Source organism: Apodemus sylvaticus, chromosome 2, assembly GCF_947179515.1.
Source record: "Apodemus sylvaticus chromosome 2, mApoSyl1.1, whole genome shotgun sequence".
Taxonomy (NCBI): Eukaryota; Metazoa; Chordata; class Mammalia; order Rodentia; family Muridae; genus Apodemus; species Apodemus sylvaticus.
In genome coordinates this window covers 169,921,785-169,940,558 of record NC_067473.1, presented here as the reverse complement: position 1 = coordinate 169,940,558, position 18,774 = coordinate 169,921,785, and positions in this window count along the sequence as shown.

The window sequence follows — 18,774 nt, the reverse complement described above, 5'->3', positions numbered from 1 at the left end:
AGAGCTTATGATGTATTTTTGTCAGTAAATCTTAAATTGTAGATATAACAGAAACAAAACCAATTGTTTTTACTATGGAAACTATGCAAGTATTTTATTTATGGCCTTGATACTCTCTGCAAGTGGCTCTACATTCGATCAATATCAGAAACATGCTTAGTAAGAAATAAATATAGGTAAACTAATCTTCTTTCATGAGTTGGACCCAACAGTCCAGAGTGCAACACTACACACACACACACACACACACACACACACACACACACACACACATATATATTTCCTGTAATCTTAATAACTTTGTTGTCCTAAAGAAGTCTGGCCAAAATTTGACAGCTAACTTAAGAGAAAGCCACCACATTAATCCTCATAAACTGTGAACAGGAGGGCAAATTATCTCCATTTTGTTCTCTGAAAATAGAGATCAATTCATAGTTCCTGAAATTTAAGTTCTCCAATCTGGCCTTAGATTTGACCTCATTTCAATTTCATGATGCAGAGATGATATTGCAGAACTTTTAAATAATTGAATTGACTCTTATTTGAAAATCTGGTTTTAAATATCTCTTCATTCTTCAAAATTATATGTGCATTATGTTATACTGGGAGTGGGTTTTAGCTTTACAGATAGAATAGAGTTGAGAAGAATAAGAGCTCATAAATCTAAATGAAAACCCAAAGAGAACAAAAAGCAATAATTTCCAGTAATATTTTTGCAAAGTTAAGAGTTAAGGGTAATTTTTAAAAAAATAATATTAACAAAATATCCAGGAAATCCAGGACACAATGAGAAGACCAAACCTAAGGATTATAGGCATAGATGAGAGTGAAGATTTACAACTTAAAGGGCCAGCAAATATCTTCAATAAAATTATGGAAGAAAACTTCCCTAACCTAAAGAGAGAGATGCCCATGAATATACAAGAAGCCTACAGAACTCCAAACAGACTGGACCAGAACAGAAATACTTCCCGTCACATAATAATCAAAACACCAAATGTTCTAAACAAAGAAAGAATACTAAAGGCAGTAAGAGAAAAAGGCCAAGTAACATATAAAGGAAGACCTATCAGAATCACAGCAGACTTTTCACCTGAGACTATGAAGGCTAGAAGGTCCTGGGCAGATCTCATGCAGACTCTAAGAGAACACAAATGCCAACCAAAACTACTATATCCAGCAAAACTCTCAATCACCATAGATGGAGAAACTAAGATATTTCACGACAAAACCAAGTTCACCCAATATCTATCCACAAACCCAGCCCTAAAAAGGATAATAGGAGGACAACACCAATACAAGGAGGGAAACTCCACCCTGAAAAAAGCAAGATAGTAACCTTTCATCAAACCCAAAAGAAGTTAAGCAATCAAATTTAAAAAATAACGTCAAAAATGATAGGAAGTAACAATCACTATTCCTTAATATCTCTTAACATCAATGGACTCAATGCCCCAATAAAAAGACACAGACTAACTGACTGGATACGTAAACAGGACCCTACATTTTGCTGCTTACAGGAAACACACCTCAGGGTCAAAGACAAACACTACCTTAGAGTAAAAGGCTGGAAGACAATTTTACAAGCAAATGGTCTCAGGAAACAAGCTGGAGTAGCCATTTTAATATCAGATAAAATTGACTTTCAACCCAGTGTCATCAAAAGAGACTCTGAGGGACACTTCTTGCTGGTCAAAGGAAAAATACAACAAGAAGAACTCTCAATCCTGAACATCTATGCTCCAAATGCAAGGGCACCCTCTTTCATAAAAGAAACTCTATTAAAACTCAAAGCACACATTACACCTAACACAATAATTGTGGGTGACTTCAACACTGCACTTTCCTCAATGGACCGATCAGGAAAACAGAAACTAAACAAGGACACAATGAAACTAATTGAAGCTTTGGACCAATTAGACTTAACTGATATATATAGAACATTCTATCCTAAAACAAAAGAATATACCTTTTTTTCAGCACCTCATGGTACCTTCTCCAAAATCGACCATATAATTGGTCACAAGACAGACCTCAACAAATATAAAAAGATAGAGCTAATCCCATGCCTCCTATCTGATCACTATGGAATAAAAGTGGTCTTCAATAGCAACAGAAACAACAGAAAACCCACATACACGTGGAAATTGAACAATACTCTACTCAATGACACCTTGGTCAAGGAAGAAATAAAGAAAGAAATTAAAGACTTTTTAGAACACAATGAAAATGAAAACACAACATACCCAAATCTATGGGACACAATGAAAGCAGTGCTAAGAGGAAAACTCATAGCCCTGAGTGCCTCCAAAAAGAAAATGGAGAGAGCATACATTACCAACTTAATGACACACCTGAAAGCCCTAGAACAAAAAGAAGCTATTTCACCCAGGAGGAGTAGAAGGCAGGAAATCATCAAACTCAGGGCCGAAATCAATCAAGTAGAAACAAAGAGAACCATACAAAAAATCAACAAAACTAGGAGCTGGTTCTTTGAGAAAATCAACAAGATAGATAAACCCTTAGCCAGACTGACCAAAGGGCACAGAGAAAGTATCCAAATTAACAAACTTAGAAATGAAAAGGGAGACATAACAACGGAAACTGAGGAAATCCAAAAAAATCATCAGATCCTACTACAAGAGCCTGTACTCAACACAACTGGAGAATCTGGAGGAAATGGACAATTTCCTTGACAGATACCAAATACCAAAATTAAATCAGGACCAACTAGACCATCTAAACAGTCCCATAAAGCCTAAAGAAATAGAAGGAGTCATAGAAAGTCTTCCAACCAAAAAAAGCACAGGACCAGATGGTTTCAGTGCAGAATTCTACCAGACCTTCAAAGAAGAGTTAACACCAATACTCTTCAAACTATTCCACAAAATAGAAACAGAAGGAACACTACCCAATTCCTTCTACGAAGCCACAATTACGCTGATACCAAAGCCACACAAAGATCCAACAAAGAAAGAGAACTTCAGACCAATTTCCCTTATGAACATCGATGCAAAAATACTCAACAAAATTCTTGCCAACCGAATCCAAGAACACATCAAAACGATCATCCACCATGATCAAGTAGGCTTTATCCCGGGAATGCAGGGTTGGTTCAATATACGGAAATCCATCAATACAATCCACTACATAAACAAACTCAAAGAACAAAACCACATGGTCATTTCATTGGATGCTGAAAAAGCATTTGACAAAATTCAGCATCCTTTCATGCTTAAAGTCTTGGAGAGAACAGTAATTCAAGGCCCATACCTAAACATAGTAAAAGCAATATACAGCAAACCGGTAGCCAGCATCAAACTAAACGGAGAGAAACTTGAAGCAATCCCACTGAAATCAGGGACCAGACAAGGCTGCCCCCTTTCTCCTTATCTTTTCAATATTGTACTTGAGGTACTAGCTCGGGCAATTCGACAACATAAGGAGGTCAAAGGGATACAAATTGGAAAGGAGGAAGTCAAACTATCATTATTTGCAGACGACATGATCGTCTACCTAAGTGACCCAAAGAACTCCACTAGAGAGCTCCTACAGCTGATAAACAACTTCAGCAAAGTGGCAGGTTACAAAATCAACTCAAGCAAATCAGTGGCCTTCCTATACTCAAAGGATAAACAGGCTGAGAAAGAAATTAGGGAAATGACCCCCTTCACAATAGCCACAAACAGTATAAAGTATCTTGGGGTGACTCTTACCAAACATGCGAAAGATCTGTATGGCAAGAACTTCAAGACTCTGAAGAAGGAAATGGAAGAAGACCTCAAAAAATGGGAAAACCTCCCATGCTCATGGATCGGTAGAATCAATATAGTTAAAATGGCCATTTTGCCTAAAGCACTATACAGATTCAATGCAATACCCATCAAAATCCCAACTCAATTCTTCACAGAGTTAGAAAGAGCAATTATCAAATTCATCTGGAACAACAAAAAACCCAGGATAGCTAAAACTATTCTCAGCAACAAAAGAAAATCTGGGGGAATCAGTATCCCTGACCTCAAGCAATACTACAGAGCAATAGTGTTAAAAACTGCATGGTATTGGTACAGTGACAGGCAGGAGGATCAATGGAACAGGATTGAAGATCCAGAAATGAACCCACACACCTATGGCCACTTGATCCTCGACAAAGAGGCTGAAAACATCCAATGGAAAAAAGATAACCTTTTCAACAAATGGTGCTGGTTCAACTGGAGGTCAGCATGCAGAAGAATGCGAATTGATCCATCCTTGTCTCCTTGTACTAAGCTCAAATCCAAATGGATCAAGGACCTCCACATAAAGCCAGACACTCTGAAGCTAATAGAAAAGAAACTGGGGAAGACCCTTGAGGACATCGGTACAGGGAGAAAGTTTCTGAACAGAACACCAATAGCGTATGCTCTAAGAGCAAGAATTGACAAATGGGACCTCATAAGGTTACAGAGTTTCTGTAAGGCAAAGGACACCATCAAGAGGACAGATCGGCAACCAACAAATTGGGAAAAGATCTTCACCAATCCTACATCAGATAGAGGGCTAATATCCAATATATATAAAGAACTCAAGAAGTTAGACTCCAGAAAACCGAACAACCCTATTAAAAAATGGGGTACAGAGTTAAACAAAGAATTCTCACCTGAAGAACTTCGGATGGCGGAGAAGCATCTTAAAAAATGCTCCACTTCATTAGTCATTAGGGAAATGCAAATCAAAACAACCCTAAGATTTCATCTTACACCAGTCAGAATGGCTAAGATTAAAAATTCAGGAGACAGCAGGTGTTGGAGAGGGTGCGGAGAAAGAGGAACACTCCTCCACTGCTGGTGGGGTTGCAAATTGGTACAACCACTCTGGAAAGCAGTCTGGCGGTTCCTCCGAAAACTGGGCACCTCACTTCCAGAAGATCCTGCTATACCACTCCTGGGCATATACCCAGAGGATTCCCCACCATGTAATAAGGATACATGCTCTACTATGTTCATAGCAGCCCTATTTATAATTGCCAGATGCTGGAAAGAACCCAGGTATCCCTCAACAGAAGAGTGGATACAAAAAATGTGGTATATCTACACAATGGAGTACTATTCAGCCATTAGAAACAATGAATTCATGAAATTCTTAGGCAAATGGATGGAGCTAGAGAACATCATACTAAGTGAGGTAACCCAGACTCAAAAGGTGAATCATGGTATGCACTCACTAATAAGTGGTTATTAACCTAGAAAACTGGAATACCCAAAACATAATCCACACATCAAATGAGATACAAGAAGAAAGCAGGAGTGGTCCCTGGTTCTGGAAAGACTCAGTGAAACAGTATTTGGCAAAACCAGAACGGGGAACTGGGAAGGGGTGGGAGGGAGGACAGGGGAAGAGAAGGGGGCTTACGGGACTTTCGGGGAGTGGGGGGGGGCTAGAAAAGGGGAAATCATTTGAAATGTAAATAAATTATATCAAATAAAAAAAAAGACAAAAAAAAATAAAATAATTTTTTCTGAAAAAAAAATAATATTAACTAAATGTGGACAGTTTTGAGGACTGATTCACAGAAATCAGGATTTCTGATTTATTATCTCTCTCTTTCTCTCTCTTTCTCTCCATCCTCCATCCTGTCTCTCCCATCCACTCTCATGGTCATTTAAACAACTCTGTTTGCATAGTATGATGTGGATTGCAACATGAATAACTCCTTTTATTTAGTCTGTTGAGCCTAGTGCAAGAAGACCTGAGTGCAATCCTTTGGCAAATTGGCAGAATTATTGTCTTGTTGTCCCCTTTAGACTGAAGTCACTCCACTGAGAGAGATGAGAGAGCTCAAGATACCATGAGAGTTGGAATTTACAAGGTTAGAGATGCTCCTACAATGCATAAGGCACAAGTCATTATCTAAGGTTATTTAAGCAACAACAACCACTGGGGAAAGGAGAATGTTTTACTTCTGAGCTACCTACAAGTCATGCATCTTTCCTAAGTGCTGACTGTTGCTGGAATAGACTCCTTGTAGTTGAGGCTATGTTGAGACATCCATGTCCCTGTATGTAAGTAACCTCATATCCACCCTTTCATAAAGAACTCAAATAAACTCAATGGTTAAATAAGCTGGACATGGGTGAAATCATTTTTTGGTTTGTCATTAGTGGGACGAATGTCTTCCCTGGGATACATCACAGTGCTACCTTCTATAAAAGTTGTCTGCTAATCACATTCACATTGTGAAATAGCATTTTCATGGTTGGTAGAGTATACTATATCTACTTCTGTATGACCGTTGAAGCTATCAAATTCAGAAGTGCAAAATTTTGTTTACCTTCATAATTACATCTTTATGTATATCTACTATTCTTTGACAATTACAATGCTTCTATTAATTTTATAAGCATTATTCCTTTATCATTTTTATTTCATAGACTTGAGTATAAAAATAATCTCCACCAGTTTATGATACATAAAAAATGACGTAAAGAGGAATACACAAAATATATGTAAAATATGTATTCTATTTATTTTGTAGTAAATTCCAGCTTGCTCTAACAGAAGAATCTCCACCAGAGTTACTATCTATAATTTCTGGATGCAAAGAAAATATTCTCTGCATAAAAGATCTCTAAAAGTATTTGCTGTCTGCAGGGACACAGAGGGATCACTAGGTACTGTGGCACCCTGAGTCTTAGATTTCTGGTGGTGCAAACCGCCAGGGGTCTGCCTGCACTCAGGAACTGAGCACCTAGGCGGCTTTTGTCTGTCAGCCTGCCGGGCTCGGGAAGCTGTGGAAGGAGAGAAGCCCCGCAGCCATATTTGCTGTCTGCAGGGACACAAAGGGATCACTAGGTGCCATAACACTCTGAGCCTTAGATTTCTGATGGTGCAAACCACCAGGGGTCTGCCTGCACTCAGGAACTGAGCACATAGGCGGTTCATCTGCAAGTCAGTCCATCTTAGGACCTGCGTCCTATGTGAGAATCAACAGAGGGAGTGACCCCCACCACAACTTCTTCCCTTCATAATAGAGCAGAGAGAGAACACCTGGTTGACCTTGACAACCTAAGTATAGGTTGAGGCAAGATTGAGAAGGGCTCCAAAGGCACAAAAGAGGAAGCCAGCATATCAATAATCTGTGCCAGAAGAAACCCAGTCATCCAGTGTTGCAGAAATAACCTTAAAGATCCACAGTAGGTTGAAGCTCCAGCCAGTGACAATAAGACCATCTAACTCCTGGGAGAACCAGATGGCTAAAGGCAAATGTAGGAACGTTACTAACAGAAACCAAGGCATTATGGCAGCATCTGAACCCAATTCTCCAACATTAGCAAGTCCTGGATACCCCAACACACCAGAAAAACAAGATTTCGATTTAAAATCACTGGTCATGATGCTAGTACAGGAACACATGAAGGATATACTTAAAGAAATTCAGGAGAAAATGGATCAAAAATTAGAAGCGCTTACAAGGGAAACACAAAAATCATTGAAAGAAATTCAGGAGAATACAAAAGCCAATAAGGAGGAAACGCAAAAATCACTAAAACAAATACAGGAGAACCTTGATCAACAGGCAGAAGTCATGAAAGAGGAAACACAAAAATCGCTTAAAGAATTAGAGGAAAACACAAACAAGCAAATAACAGAACTGAGCAAAAATTTTCAGGATCTAAGAACAGAAGTAGAAACAACTAAGAAAGCACAAAGGGAGACAACTTTGGAGATAGAAAACCTTGGGAAGAAATCAGGTACCATAGATGCAAATATCAACAACAGAATACAAGAGATAGAAGAAAGAATCTCAGAGGCCGAAGATACCATAGAAACCATGGACTCAACAGTTAAAGAAAATGCAAAATGCAGAAAGCTTGTAACTCAAAATATCCAGGAAATCCAGGACACAATGAGAAAGCCAAATCTAAGGATCATAGGTATTGATGAGAGTGAAGATTTACAACTTAAAAGGCCAGCAAATATCTTCAACAAAATTATGGAAGAAAACTTCCCTAACCTAAAGAGAGAGATGCCCATGAATATACAAGAAGCCTACAGAACTCCAAACAGACTGGACCAGAGCAGAAATACCTCCCGTCACATAATAATCAAAACCCCAAATGTACTAAACAAAGAAAGAATACTTAGGGCAGTAAGAGAAAAAGGGCAAGTAACATATCAAGGAAGACCTATCAGAATTACACCAGTTTTCTCACCAGAGACCATGAAAGCTAGAAGATCCTGGGCGGAGCTCATGCAGATTCTAAAAGAACACAAATGCCAGCCAAGACTACTATACCCAGCGAAACTCTCAATTACTATAGATGGAGAAACCAAGATATTCCACGACAAAACCAAATTTACACAATATCTTCCTACAAACCCAGCCCTACAAAGGTTAATAGGGGGAAAGCACCAGTACAATGAGGGAAACTATACCCTGGCAAGAGCAGGATATTAAGCTTCTTTCATCAAACCCAAAGAGGATAACCACACACATATAAAATTAAAATAAAAAATGTTAGGAAGCAATAACCACTACTCATTGATATCTCTTAACATCAATGGACTCAATTCCCCAATAAAAAGACATAGACTAACAGACTGGTTACGTAAACAGGACCCTACATTTTGCTGCATACAGGAAACACACCTCAATGTCAAAGACAAAAACTACCTTAGAGTAAAAGGCTGGAAGACAATTCTACAAGCAAATGGTCCCAGGAAACAGGCTGGAGTTGCCATTCTAACTTCAGATAAAATTGACCTTCAACCTAAAGTCATCAAAAGAGACATGGAAGGTCACTACTTGCTGGTCAAAGGAAAAATCCAACAAGAAGAACTCTCAATCCTGAACATCTATGCCCCAAATACAAGGGCACCCTGATTCATAAAAGAAACTTTACTAAAACTCAAAGTACACATTGCACCTAACACAATAATTGTGGGTGACTTCAACACTCCACTTTCACCAATGGACCGATCAGGAAAACAGAAACTAAACAGGGAGACAATGAAACTAATTGAAGCTTTGAATCAATTGGAGTTAACAGATATATATAGAACTATTTATCCCAAAGCAAAAGAATATACCTTTTTCTCAGCACCTCATGGTACCTTCTCCAAAATAGATCATATAGTTGGTCACAAGACAGACCTCAACAAATATAAGAAGATTGAAATAATCCCATGCCTCCTATCAGATCACTATGGAGTAAAAGTGGTCTTTAGTAACAGTAAAAACAACAGAAAGCCCACATACACATGGAAACTGAATAATACTCTACTCAATACCTTGGTCAAGGAAGAAATAAAGAAAGAAATCAAAGATTTCTTAGAATTTAATGAAAATGAAGGCACAACATGCACAAATCTATGGGACACATTGAAAGCAGTGCTAAGAGGAAAACTCATAGCTTTGAGTGCCTTCAAAAAGAAATTTGAGAGAGCTTACACTAGAAGATTAAAGGAACAACTGAAAACCCTGGAACAAGAAGAAGCTAATTCACCCAGGAGGAGAAGAAGACAGGAAATCATCAAACTCAGGGCTGAAATCAATCAAGTAGAAACCAAGAGAACCATACAAAGAATCAACAAGACCAAAAGCTGGTTCTTCGAAAAAATCAACAAGATAGATAAACCCTTAGCCAGACTAACCAAAGGGCACAGAGAAAGTATCCAAATTAACAAAATTAGAAATGAAAATGGAGATATCACAACAGAAACAGAGGAAATTCAAAAAATCATCAGATCCTTCTACAAAAACCTGTACTCAACACAACTGGAGAATCTGGAGGAAATGGACATTTTCTTAGACAGATACCAATTACCAAAATTAAACCAGGATCAAATAGACCATCTAAACAGACCCATAACCCCTAAAGAAATAGAAGGGGTCATAGATAGGCTTCCAACCAAAAAAAGCACAGGACCAGATGGTTTCAGTGCAGAATTCTATCAGACCTTCAAAGAAGACTTAACACCAATACTCTTCAAACTCTTCCACCAAATAGAAACAGAAGGAACACTACCCAACTCCTTCTTCGAAGCCACTATTACGCTGATACCAAAACCACACAAAGACCCAACTAAGAAAGAGAATTTCAGGCCAATTTCCCTTATGAATATCGATGCAAAAATACTAAATAAAATTCTTGCCCACAGAATCCAAGAACACATCAAAACGATCATCCATCATGATCAAGTAGGCTTCATCCCAGGGATGCAGGGATGGTTCAATATACGGAAATCCATAAATGCTATCCACTACAGAAACAAACTCAAAGAAAAAAACCACATGATCATTTCATTAGATGCTGAAAAAGCATTTGACAAAATTCAGCATCCTTTCATGCTAAAAGTCGTGGAAAGGACAGGAATTCAAGGCCCATATCTAAACATAGTAAAAGCAATATAAAGCAAACCGGTAGCCAACATCAAACTAAATGGAGAGAAACTTGAAGCAATCCCACTAAAATCAGGGACTAGACAAGGCTGCCCCCTCTCTCCATATCTTTTCAATATAGTTCTTGAAGTCCTAGCTAGAGCAATTAGACAACAGAAGGAAGTCAAAGGGATTCAAATTGGAAAGGAAGAAGTCAAATTATCACTATTTGCAGATGATATGATCGTATACTTAAGTGACCCTGAAAACTCTACTAGAGAACTCCTACAGCTGATAAACAACTTCAGCAAAGTGGCTGGCTACAAAATCAATGCAAGCAAATCAGTAACCTTTATATATTCAAAGGATAAGCAGACTGAGAAAGAAATTAGGGAAATGACCCCCTTCACAATAGCTACAAACAACATAAAGTATCTTGGGGTGACTCTAACCAAACAAGTGAAAGACCTATATGACAAGAACTTCAGATCTCTGAAGAAGGAAATCGAAGAAGATCTCAGAAAATGGAAAAAACCTTCCATGCTCGTGGATTGGCAGGATTAATATAGTTAAAATGGCCATCTTGCCAAAGGCAATCTACAGATTCAATGCTATTCCCATAAAAATCCCAACCCAGTTCTTCATAGAGCTAGAAAGAGCAATTCTCAAATTCATCTGGAATAACAAAAAACCCAGGATAGCTAAAACTATTCTCAACAGTAAAAGAACTTCAGGGGGATTCAATATCCCAGACTTTAAACTCTACTACAGAGCAATAGTGATAAAAACTGTATGGTATTGGTACAATTTCAGGCAAGCGGATCAATGGAATAGGATTGAAGACCCAGAAATGAACCAATACACCTATGGTCACTTGGTCTTCGACAAAGGGGCTGAAAGCATCCAGTGGAAAAAGGATAGTCTTTTCAACAAATGGTGCTGGTTCAATTGGATGTCAGCATGCAGAAGAATGCGCATCGATCCATTCTTATCTCCTTATACCAAGCTCAACTCCAAATGGATCAAGGACCTCCACATAAACCTGACACACTGAAACTAATTCAAAAAAAACTGGGGAAGACCCTGGAGGACATGGGCACAGGGGAAAAGTTCCTGAATAGAACACCAATAGCTTATGCTCTAAGATCAAGAATTGACAAATGGGACCTCATAAAACTACAAAGTTTCTGTAAAGCAAAGGACACTGTCAAAAGGACAAAACGTCAACCAACAGACTGGGAAAGAATCTTCACCAACTCTAAATCCGACAGAGGGCTAATATCTAATATATACAAAGAACTCAAGAAAGTGGAACTCAGAGATCCAAATAACCCCATTAACAAGTGGGGTACGGAGCTAAACAAAGAATTTTCACATGAAGAACTTCAGAGAGCTGAGGAACACCTTAAGAAATGTTCAAAATCATTAATCATTAGGGAAATGCAAATCAAAACAACCCTGAGATTTCACCTCACACCAGTCAGAATGGCTAAGGTCAAAAAATCAGGAGACAGCAGGTGTTGGAGAGGATGTGGAGAAAGAGGAACACTCCTCCACTGCTGGTGGGATTGCAAGATGGTGCAACCACTTTGGAAATCAGTCTGGCGGTTCCTCAGAAAACTGGGCATGTCACTTCCTGAGGACCCTGTTATACCACTACTGGGCATATATCCAGAGGATTCTTCAGCATGCAATAAGGACACATGCTCCACTATGTTCATAGCAGCCCTATTTGTAGTAGCCAGAAGCTGGAAAGAACCTAGATGTCCTTCAACGGAGGAATGGATACAAAAAATGTGGTATATTTATACAATGGAGTACTATTCAGCCATTAGAAACAATGAATTCATGAAATTCTTAGACAAATGGATGAAGCTGGAGAACATCATACTAAGTGAGGTAACCCAGTCTCAAAAGATCAATCGTGGTATGCACTCACTGATAAGTGGATATTAGCCTAGAAACTTTGAATACCCAGGACATAATCCACAAATTAAATGATGTCCAAAAAGAATGGAGGAGTGGGCCCTGGTTCTGGAAAGACTCAGTGCAAGAGTATAGGGGAATTCCAGAACAGGGAAGTGGGAAGAGGTAGATGGAAGAATAGGGGGACAGAAGAGGGCTTATGGGACTTGCAGGGAGTGGGGACCCAGAAAAGGGGAAATCATTTGCAATGTAAATAAAAATAAATAAATAAATAAATAAATAAATAAATAAATAAATAAATAAATTTGGGAAAAAAAGATCGCTAAAAGTGACAGTATGTGCACCTCTTTTCACATATTTTAGAAAGCATAGAAGATAATTTCAGGATATAGAGATTTTGATACTGAACTATGTCTGTAATTCTCTAAGGCCATTGACTTTGCAAGTATCAGCAAATAGTTACATGATAACATATGGAAATAAGAACCACATAGGGTCTTATACCTCACTAAACTAATCTTATCAATTACAGTTTAACATTCCAACTCACCTTGATATAGCCAAAAGTTTCTTTTATTGTTTAGCATTAATCTTAAGTCTTAAATAAGGGTACAGGAATCAGTTGAAGATAATATCACACAGAAATAATCACTGTTGTATATTAATCATTGATTAGGTTTATCCTGAGTCTTTCTATGTAGCTTTAAGTGAAATGGAGATCACTGTCCAACTAACTTGACCTTGAATTCTAGTTTTTCATTATCTCTGCATTTCACGTTTTGGGGTACAGTCATGCACCATCACACCTGACAGCTACTGAAGACTTTTCAAAATAATTACTTTGTTTACTAGACCAAACACATTCATATTTGTATATTTTGTGTTTTGTGGGGGAATAATATTACTCCATAAGTTATAAACCTAGAAAAGAAGCCTTAAAATTTTAGAATAGTAATAAAAAAACCTTAGAAAAGAAAACATACCAAATAGAACAATGTAACCCTTCTCAGAACTGCTTGTAAAAGATGTTAAATTTTGGTTTTCTGTCTGCAGCTTGAGACCATCCTCTGCCACAGGGCTCCATGCTCAGGTGGCACAGGGAGATAGCTAGCCTTCTATGAGTGCAGCCAGGCCTGTGAGTACAGGTAGGACCACCCTTGCTACTCAGAGGAACCTGCCCAAAATCCTCAGTGCCCCAGCTCGTGGGGGTTTTCAACAGGGGAACCTAGAAGGGAAGAGCAGAGAAACAGAGAGAGGAGACACAAAGAAGGAGGCCAAGACTAATTAACTGCTCAAGGCCTCAAAAACTATTTTCTCAAGGAACTTATACAAGCAGGGAAGAAGTAAGGCAAGTGGGATTCTTCACATAGCCCAGGCATTCAGCCAAGGTGAATTTGTGGCAGTTGCAAGACATTTACCTTTTCTGGGAAGGTACAGTAACCATTGACCACCTGATCTTTCCAAGGTCTGTAGCTGAGGAGAAGTCAAAACCAAAGCCTATCTTTAAAATGAACTCTAAATATGAAGTAAGGTCAGTTTGGCTCCTGGAACCTCAGGACACAAGAATCCAGGGGCAACCTGGAATAGGGGTCTTCCCATTTCCCTCTGTCTCCAGAGCTGATCCTGGGCCACAGAGCTACATACACAAATACAGCGACAGCCACAAGAGAGTTGGTCTCCAAGAAGTGCCTACACACCTGCGTGCACAGGTAAGACTACCACTTCTCTTCCAATTCCTGACCCAAGAAGGACCTGCTCAGAGCCATCTAGACACAAGAACCAAGGATCAGCTGGGGACAGGATCCTTCTGGTTTCTGCCTGCACCCCTTAGCTGGGCTGTACCACAACTCTCCATTCCTAAATTTCTCCCAGAGAGAACTAATCTCCCAGGCGTACTGTTACACAGGCTTTCAGCTTGCAGAACGGACAAGCCACAGAGACAGCAAGACCAGCTACACTGAAGATAACCAGATAGAGAAAGGCAAACTTGAGAATATTATCAACAGAAAACAAGTCTTCATGGCATCACACAAACCCAGTTCTTCCACAACAGCAAGTCCTGGATACCCCAACACACTGGAAAAACAAGATTTGGATTTGAAATCACATCTCATGATGCTGGTAAAATACAATCAAGAAGGACATAAATAATTCCCTTAAAGAAATACAGAGAACGTGGGTAAATAGGTAGAAGCTCTTAAAGAGGAAACACAAAATTCCCTTAAAGAATTACAGAAAAACACAAACAAGAAAGTGAAGGAACTGAACAAAACCATCTAGGATCTATAAATGGAAGTATAAACAATAAAGAAATCACAAAGAAAACAACTCTGGAGATAGAAAACCTAGGAAAGTAATCAGGAGTCATAGATGCAAGCATCAACAACAGAATAAAAGATAGAAAAGAGAATCTCAAGTACAGATGATACCATAGAATACAGTGACATGACAGTTAAAAAAATGAAAAATGCAAAAAGCTTCTAACACACAACATCCAAAAAATACATTGAGAAGACCAAACCTTAGTATTTTAGGTATAGGAAGGAGCAAGGATTTCTACCTTAAAGGGCCAGTAAATTTTTTCACAAAAATTATAGAGGGGAAACTTTCCTAACCTAAAGAAAGAGATGCCTATGAATATCCAAAATGCCTACAGAACTCCAAATAGACAAGATCAGAAAAGAAATTCTTCCTGTCACATAATAATCAAAAACAAAGAAAGAATATTAAAAGCACTAAAGGAAAAGGGTTGTTACCTTAAATGTCAGAACTATCACAATTACAGAATATTTCTTACCAGAGAGGATTAAAGCTAGCAGATCCTGGGAAGATCTCATACAGACAGTAAGAGAATACAAATGCCAGTCCAGATTACTATACCCAGCAAGACTCTCAATTACAATATATGGAGAAACTAAGATATTCCATGACAAAACCAAATTTACACCATATCTTTAAACAATGCCAGCCATACAAAGTATAATAGATGGAAAACAACAATGCAAGGAGGGAAACTACACCCTAGAAAAAGCAAGAAAGTAATCTTTCAACAAGCTCAAAAGAAGAAAAGTACACAAACATAAAAACATAAAAATAATATCAAAAATATTAGGAAGCAACAATCACTATTTCTCAATATCTCTTAAAATCAATGGAATAAATTCCCCAATAAAAAGACACAGACTAACAGACTGGATACTTAAACAGGACCCAGAATTTTGTTGTACACAGGAAATGCACCTCAGTGTCAAAGAGAAACATTACCTCAGAGTAAAGGTCTGGAAAAAATTTTTCTAAGCAAATGGTCCCAAGAAACAAGCTGGGATAGCAATTCTAATATTGGATAAAATTGACTTCCAATCAAAAGTAATCAAAACCAATAAGGAAGGATACTTCATAGTCATCAAAGGAAAAATATACCAAGAAGAACCCTCAATTCTGAACATGTATGCTCCAAATGCAAGGGTACCCACATTCATAAAAGAAATGTTACTAAAGCTCAAAGCACCTATTGCACCTCACACAATAAATCTGGGAGCCTTCAACACCCCACTCTCATCTATGGACATATTAGGGAAACACAAACTAAACAGAGACAGTGACACTATCAGAAATTATAGACCAAATGGATTAAATAAATATCCAGAGAATATTTTATACTAAATCAAAAGAATATGCCTTCTCAGCACCTCATGGTAACTTCTCTAAAATTGGATATATAATAGGTCATAAAACAGACCTCAACAGATATAGGAATATTGAAATAATCCAATGCCTTCTATTTGACCATTATGGATTAAGGCTGGTCTTCAACTGCAACAAAAACATCAGAAAACCCACATACACATGGATGCTAAACAATGTTCTACTTAGTGATAACTTGGTCAAGGAAGAAGTAAGGAAAGAAATCAAAGACTTCTTAGAATTTAATGAAAATGAAGGCACAGCATATTCAAATTTCTGGGACCCAATGAAAGAAGTGCTAAGAGGAAAATTCCTAGCTCTGAGGGTCTCCAAAATGAAACTGGAGAGAACATAGACTAGTAGCTTAATAGCACACCTGCAAGCTCTAGAACAAAAGGAATCAAATACACCCAAGAGGAGTAGATGGTAGAAAATCATCAAACTCAGGGCTGAATCAACCAAGTAAAAACAAAAAGAACTATACAAAGAATCAACAAAACCAGTAGCTGGTTCTTTGAGAAAATCAACAAAATACATAAACCCTTAGACTAACTAGACGGCACAGAGACAATAGAGACAATATCCAAATTAACAAAATCAGAAATAAAAAGGGAACTATAACAACAGAAACTGAGGAAATTAAAAAAATTATCAGATGATACTACGAAAACTATATTCAAAACAACTGGAAAATCTGGATGAAATGGACAACTTTCTAGACAGATACTAAATATCAAAGTTGAATCAGGATCAGATAAACCATCTTAACAGTCAGGTAACTCGTAAAAACATTGAAAGTCTCACAATCAGAAAAAAAGTACAGGACCAGATGGTTTAAGTGCAGAATTTTATCAGATATTTTGAAGACCTAATACCAATATTCTTCAAATTAGTCCACAAAATAGAAACAGAACAGACAGTACTCAACTAGTTTTATGAATCCACAATTAAACTGATACCAAAATCACACAAAAATACAACAAAGAAAGAGAACATCAGACAAATTTCCATGATGAATTTTGATGCAAAAATATTCAATAAAATTGTTGCCAACCAAATCCAAGAACACACATCATTCACCACAATCATGTAGGCTTCATCCCTGGGATGCAGGAATTGTTCAATAACCAGAAATCCATCAATGTAATCTACTACATAAACAAACTCAAAGAAAAACACCACATGGCCATTTCATTAGATGCTGAAATAGCATTTGAAATATTCAGCATCCCATCAGGTTAAAAGACTCAGAAGCATCAGAAACTCGAGGCCCATGCCTATACATAGTAAAACAAATGTAAAGCATATCAGTAGCCAACATCAACTTAAATGAACAGAAACATGAATCAATTCCAACTAAAATCAGGGATTAGACAAGACTTTCCTCTCTTTCCATATCTATTGAATATATTACTAGAAATTCTAGCTATAGTGATTAGACAACAAAAGTAGGTCAAAGGGATACAAATTGGAAAGAAAGGAGTCAAACCATCATTATTTGCAGATGAAATGATAGTATAATTTAGTGACTCCAACAGAATTCCTACAGCTAATAAACAACTTCAGCAAAGTGGCCAGATATAAAATTACCTCAAACAAATCAGTAACCTTCATATACTGAAAGGATAAACAGGCTGAGAAAGAAATTAGGGAAACAAAACCCTTAACAATAGTCACAAACAATATAAAGTATGTTGGTGTGACACTAACCAAAGAAGTGAAAGATGTATATGAGGAGAACTTCAAGTCTTTGAAGAAATAAATCAAAGAAGACCTCAGAAGATGGAAAGATTTCCCATCCTCATGATTTGCAGGATTAATATAGTAAAAATGGCCATCTTGCCAAAAGCAATCTACAAATTCAATGAAATCCCCATCAAAATCCCAATTCAATTATTCATTGAGTTAGAAAGAGCAATTCTCAAATTTATCTGGAATAACAAAAAAACCTATGATAGCTAAATTATTCTCAACAATAAAAGAACTTATGGGAGAATCAGCATCCTGAACCTCAAGCTGTACTACAGAACAATATTGATAAAAACTGCATGGTGTTGGTACAGAGACAGGAAGATCAATGGAATAGAATTGAACACCCAGAACTGAACCTACACACTGATGGTCACTTGATATTTGCCAAAGGAGCTGAAATCATCCAGTAGAAAAAAAGCCTTTCCAACGAATAGTGCTGGTTCTTCTGGATATTAGCATACAAAAGAATGCAAATAGATCCATTTTTATTTCCTTATACAAAGCACAAGTCCATGCAGATTAAGGACCTTCACATAAGACTAGACACACTGAAACTAATACAGAACAAATTGGAGAAGAGCCTCAAGCATCAAGGCAGAGGGGGAAATTTCCTGAACCAATAGCTTTACTCTAAGATCAAGAACTGACAAATGGGACCTCATAAAATTACAAAGCCCCTGTAAGAAAAATGATACTGTCAATAGGACAAAACAGCAACCATCAAACTGGGAAATGATCTTTACCCACCCTACATCTAATAGAGGGTTATTATTCAATATATACTCAAGAAGTTAGACTATATAGAACCAAATAATCCTATTAAAAATGGGTTACAGAGCTAATCAAACAATTCTCAACTGAAGAATACCAAATGGCTGATAAACACCTAAAGAAATGTTCAACATCCTTAGTCATCATGGAAATGCAAATCAAAACAACTTTGAGATTCCACCTCACAACATTCAGAATGGCAGCAGGTGCTGAGGAGGACATGGAGAAAGAGGAACACTTCTTCATTGCTGGTGGGATTGCAAGATGGTACAACCACTCTG